Below are 6,000 nucleotides of genomic sequence, written 5' to 3' on the forward strand. Positions count from 1 at the left end.
AGATCCCAGAAAACCTACGATTAAGAATTGTTGACAGGCATAAAGCTGGAAAGAGTTACAAAAGTATCTCTAAAAGCCTTGATGTTCATCAGTCCACGGTAAGATAAATTGTCTATAAATGGAGAAAGTTCAGCACGGTTGCTACTCTCCCTAGGACTGGCCGTCCTACAAAGATGATTGCAAGAGCACAGTGCAGAAGAATCCTAGAGTGTCAGCTAAAGACTTACAGAAGAAGTCTCTGGAATATGTTAACATCTCTGTTGACGAGTCAACAATGCATAAAACACTAAACAAGAATGGTGTTCATGGGAGGACACCACCGAAGAATCCACTGCTGTCGAAAATAAATAACATTTCTGCACGTGTAAAGTTTGCAAAAGTGCACCTGGATGTCCCATAGTGCTACAGGCAAATATTCTGTGGACAGATGAAACTACAGTTGAGTTGTTTGGGAAGGAACACACAGCATACCAACATCAAAACCTCATCCCAACCGTAAAGTATGGTGGAGGAAGCATCATGGTTTGGGGCTGCTTTGCTGCCTCAGGGCCTGGACAGCTTGCTATCATTGACGAAAAAATGAATTCCCAAGTTTATCAAGACATGGGACTCAACAGAAGTTGGGTGATGCTTCAGGACAACGACCCAAAACATCGACAACAGAATGGCCCAGTCAGAGTCCTGACCTCAACTCAATTGAGATTCTGTGGCATGACCTCAAGAGAGCAGTTCACGCCAGACATCCCAAGAATATTGCTGAACTGACAGTTTTGTTAAGAGGAATGGGCTAAAATTCCTCTTGACCATTGTGCAGGTCTGATCCTCAACTACAGAAAACGTTTGGTTGAGGTTATTGCTGCCAAAGGAGGGTCAACCAGTTATTAAATCCAAGGTTTCAAATATAGTACTTTTCCACTCTGCACTATAAATGTTTACATGGTGTGTTCAATAAAGACATGAAAACGTATAGTTTGTGTGTTATTAGTTTAAGCAGACTGTGTTTGTCTATTGTGACCTAGATGAAGATCAGATCAAATTTTATGACCCAATTTATGCAGAAATCCAGGCATTTCCAAAGGGTTCACATACTTTTTCTTGCCACTGCACACATAAACCAAAACAACCTTACAGACAAAGATAAATAGGCCTACAGACACAAACACATACGAACACACGGACCAAAATAGCCACATACACAGAAACAACAACAGTCGGGCAATTCCACGGTAACAGAGTGACGCTGAGATTTTTCACTTTAAAATGTATGTCAAACACAAACTCAGCATCACTCTGCCATTCGGGGTAGAGAGGCAGCCCGTGCCGAGAGCAGATAGAATGTAAACGTTTTGCCTTGAATGTTCCTTGCCTGAGAAGATGACAATGGACGATGCATTCACTCACTCACAGACTCACTAACCAGACAGGAGGAAAGAGCCTTGCTGTGTGAATAAATGCAGGTTATAAAAGAGCAGCCAAGCAAAGGATGCACTCAAGATAAAGCCCAGCCTAGTGCAATGCTCTCTCTCTCTCTTTCTCCATCTCTTTCCCTCGCTTTCTCTCTTTCCATTCATCTTCACCTACCTCTCTCCATCTACATTTCTCTCTCTCGCTCTCCCTCCCTCTCATCTCTCTTTCCCTCTCCCACTCCATCCCCACTGCCCTGTATGGCTACATGTGTGGCTGTGTCAGGCTGGTTGGCTGAGAGAAGGGCCAGCTGTAAGACATTAGCCAGCCCAGCAGGACTGTAAACTAAAACATAGCATGGCCAACCGCCAAACGGGATAGAATATGGAATACAACGACGGTAAAAATCTCTAATAGACCATAAAGACAGACCATACTAGTTACACGGCGTGCACTCAATCTCTCGCTGTGTGTGTGTGTCTGTGTGTCTGTGTGTCTGTGTGTGTGTGTGTGTGTGTGTGTGTGTGTGTGTGTGTGTGTGTGTGTGTGTGTGTGTGTGTGTGTGTGTGTGTGTGTGTGTGTGTGTGTGTGTGTGTGTGTGTGTGTGTGTGTGTGTGTGTGTGTGTGTGTGTGTGTGTGTGTGTGTGTGTGTGTGTGTGTGTGTGTGTGTGTGTGTGTGTGTGTGTGTGTGTGTGTGTGGCGGCATCCTATTACCACATTCACAAAGTCTGAAAACCCCAAGGAGAGAATAAAACACGATATCAGAAAACCGGAAGAAAGGAGAGGGACCAGAGATAGAAACAATGCGAGGAGAAAAGAAGAAGAGAGGAATGAGGGGACTGAGATAGTAGCAGTTAAGGAAACAGACCGAGACCAGCAGAAGAGAGGAAAGAAGAGGGGTGGGAGAAGGAGATGAATGAAGCAAGGAATCTCTCCAATATTCTTACCTCCAAGGCAGCTTGTTTTCCCAGCTGTCCACGTCAGAAGTGTTAATGGGAACTCAAGTCCAAGTCCAGCACATTGCTTCAGTCAGTCTCTCCTCTCCCTGTGTGTGTCTCTCTCTCTGTGCCTTTCTCTCACGCTTACCTGTAGCATCTGGAGCAGAGGCATGGGAGTGATTGAATTGAATGAAGAGGACTGAATGTACAGGATGGGAAAGTACTTCACAACACCAGCATTAGCTTGTGTGGACACACCCACTTCCTCAGCGGCGGTCCAATGAGAGTGCTGAGGTTCTGATCTCACACACACACACACAGCTGTGTGTCTGTTAGATACAGACTTCAGCTGGACTGCAAAGAGCCAGTGTGGCGTGGCTGCTTTAAGACTGAAAGGGTACTAAACCCACTGATGAAAAAGCAAAACAACGAGGGGGATTTAAAAAGCAGGGCAGCTTGACCCTGTAGCCTACATGGCTCCTACTGTTTGTGAGGGTATGATTGAGCACTCACTGTAGCACGTGTGTGTGTCTGATGGGAAAGGAGGGGGGGGGTGTAATGCTAAGCCCCACTGCCCACTGTAATTAGAAAAACAGTGCTGGGGGTTTCATTTCGATGGCTTCAGGACATACTTGTCATTCTTGGAGTGCACTACCCTATCGTTCTATCGCTCTATCCCTCTCTCCCTGTCTCCCTCTGCATGCATTTCCCCTAATGATGCTACCCTGGGGAGCCATGTCGGAGCTCTGAGCTGCTGTACCACCCACCCACCTACACAGACCTGACCTGGAATCAGCAAGCAGGCTATATCTCCTTCAATAGCATACATAGCCCACCATCAGACTAGGTTAACAACCATAGAATTATAATAAATAGAATAATTATAGTTCTATAGTGTACAACATCATGCCTTATATTAAATACTCTTATATCGTGGTGAATTACTGAACAACAGTGTCAAAATCACGTGCTATCCGGGCCAGTAACTGAAAAGGTTGCTGGTTTGAATCCCTGAGACCACTAGGTGAAAAATCTGTCAACGTGCCCTTGAGCAAGGCACTTAACCCCTAATTCCTCCTGTACGATGCTCTGGATAAGATGGACTGGAATACCTAATGTAATATTTGTTTGAACTCCGGTAATGTTTTATGTAGGCTAGTCTACAGGAGCATAGGATAAATAAACACATTAATAATCGAATCAATCACGTTACGTACCGGAGCCTGGGTCCACAGTATGCGCACGTTATGGTGCATCACATCACTCCGTATCGCTCAGCTCAGCCTCGACCAGAATGGATTCTCCAAGAAGAACACAGCTCAGCTCCATCGAAACGTTGGCTTGCTGACCAAGCAAGGAACCACAGCAGCAGCTCTTAATGCCCTGCATTGCATTATCTGCTCCGTGGTCCATGTATATCTTGGACAGATGATATCCTTTATAGCTCATTTGGTAGACCATGGCGCTTGTAACGCCAGGGTAGTGGGTTCGATCCCCGGGACCACCCATATGTAGAATGTATGCACACATGACTGTAAGTCGCTTTGGATAAAAGCGTCTGCTAAATGGCATATATTATTATTATTATTATTATTATTTATATTATTGTCCTACATTAAACAAGAAGATGGTTCATCGTTTGGGTCCTGGCTGCTTATTTAGAATGATTCAGTCAAACGAACAGATACTATCATTTGCCTTTAATGCAGTGGTATGGTATATTTTTCAAATTCTCGCTCATTAAGAATCTGCACTGATCAACACATGCTTCTCTTTGTACATTTGCATATAATATTATGCTACCTTTTGCTGCAGTGGGATAAATCAGGGTCAAACAGAGTGTTTCTTGGTAGCCTTAATCAAACCTACTTTGAAACAAAAGTATACACATTTACATTTACATTACATTTAAGTCATTTAGCAGACGCTCTTATCCAGAGCGACTTACAAATTGGTGCATTCACCTTATGACATCCAGTGGAACAGTCACTTTACAATAGTGCATCTAAAACTTAAGGGGGGTGAGAGGGATTACTTATCCTATCCTAGGTATTCCTTAAAGAGGTGGGGTTTCAGGTGTCTCCGGAAGGTGGTGATTGACTCCGCTGTCCTGGCGTCGTGAGGGAGTTTGTTCCACCATTGGGGGGCCAGGGCAGCGAACAGTTTTGACTGGGCTGAGCGGGAGCTGTACTTCCTCAGTGGTAGGGAGGCGAGCAGGCCAGAGGTGGATGAACGCAGTGCCCTTGTTTGGGTGTAGGGCCTGATCAGAGCCTGGAGGTACTGAGGTGCCGTTCCCCTCACAGCTCCGTAGGCAAGCACCATGGTCTTGTAGCGGATGCGAGCTTCAACTGGAAGCCAGTGGAGAGAACGGAGGAGCGGGGTGACGTGAGAGAACTTGGGAAGGTTGAACACCAGACGGGCTGCGGCGTTCTGGATGAGTTGAAGGGGTTTAATGGCACAGGCAGGGAGCCCAGCCAACAGCGAGTTGCAGTAATCCAGACGGGAGATGACAAGTGCCTGGATTAGGACCTGCGCCGCTTCCTGTGTGTGGCAGGGTCGTACTCTGCGGATGTTGTAGAGCATGAACCTACAGGAACGGGCCACCGCCTTGATGTTGGTTGAGAACGACAGGGTGTTGTCCAGGATCACGCCAAGGTTCTTGGCGCTCTGGGAGGAGGACACAATGGAGTTGTCAACCGTGATGGCGAGATCATGGAACGGGCAGTCCTTCCCCGGGAGGAAGAGCAGCTCCGTCTTGCCGAGGTTCAGCTTGAGGTGGTGATCCGTCATCCACACTGATATGTCTGCCAGACATGCAGAGATGCGATTCGCCACCTGGTCATCAGAAGGAGAAAGGAGAAGATTAATTGTGTGTCGTCTGCATAGCAATGATAGGAGAGACCATGTGAGGTTATGACAGAGCCAAGTGACTTGGTGTATAGCGAGAATAGGAGAGGGCCAAGAACAGAGCCCTGGGGGACACCAGTGGTGAGAGCGCGTGGTGAGGAGACAGATTCTCGCCACGCCACCTGGTAGGAGCGACCTGTCAGGTAGGACGCAATCCAAGCGTGGGCCGCGCCGGAGATGCCCAACTCGGAGAGGGTGGAGAGGAGGATCTGATGGTTCACAGTATCGAAGGCAGCCGATAGATCTAGAAGGATGAGAGCAGATGAGAGAGAGTTAGCTTTAGCAGTGCGGAGCGCCTCCGTGATACAGAGGAGAGCAGTCTCAGTTGAATGACTAGTCTTGAAACCTGACTGATTTGGATCAAGAAGGTCATTCAGAGAGAGATAGCGGGAGAGCTGGCCAAGGACGGCACGTTCAAGAGTTTTGGAGAGAAAAGAAAGAAGGGATACTGGTCTGTAATTGTTGACATCGGAGGGATCGAGTGTAGGTTTTTTCAGAAGGGGTGCAACTCTCGCTCTCTTGAAGACGGAAGGGACGTAGCCAGCGGTCAGGGATGAGTTGATGAGCGAGGTGAGGTAAGGGAGAAGGTCTCCGGAAATGGTCTGGAGAAGAGAGGAGGGGATAGGGTCAAGCGGGCAGGTTGTTGGGCGGCCGGCCGTCACAAGACGCGAGATTTCATCTGGAGAGAGAGGGGAGAAAGAGGTCAGAGCACAGGGTAGGGCAGTGTGAGCAGAACCAGCGGTGTCGTTTG

At 47.3% G+C, this 6,000-nt stretch overlaps 1 protein-coding gene across 1 annotated transcript in view; it reads right to left on the reverse strand.

Moving 5' to 3' along the window:
* The window catches only part of LOC124038020 (KN motif and ankyrin repeat domain-containing protein 4-like), a 96,299-nt gene extending 93,754 nt beyond the window's left edge, over positions 1-2,545 (reverse strand). The window contains exon 1 of the mRNA XM_046353382.1: positions 2,352-2,545. The gene's annotated coding sequence lies outside the window, so the exon portion shown is untranslated. The remainder of the gene's footprint in view (positions 1-2,351) is intronic.
* Positions 2,546-6,000: the final 3,455 nt, after the last annotated feature.

This window comes from Oncorhynchus gorbuscha, linkage group LG06, assembly GCF_021184085.1.
Source record: "Oncorhynchus gorbuscha isolate QuinsamMale2020 ecotype Even-year linkage group LG06, OgorEven_v1.0, whole genome shotgun sequence".
In the NCBI taxonomy this organism is placed as follows: domain Eukaryota; kingdom Metazoa; phylum Chordata; class Actinopteri; order Salmoniformes; family Salmonidae; genus Oncorhynchus; species Oncorhynchus gorbuscha.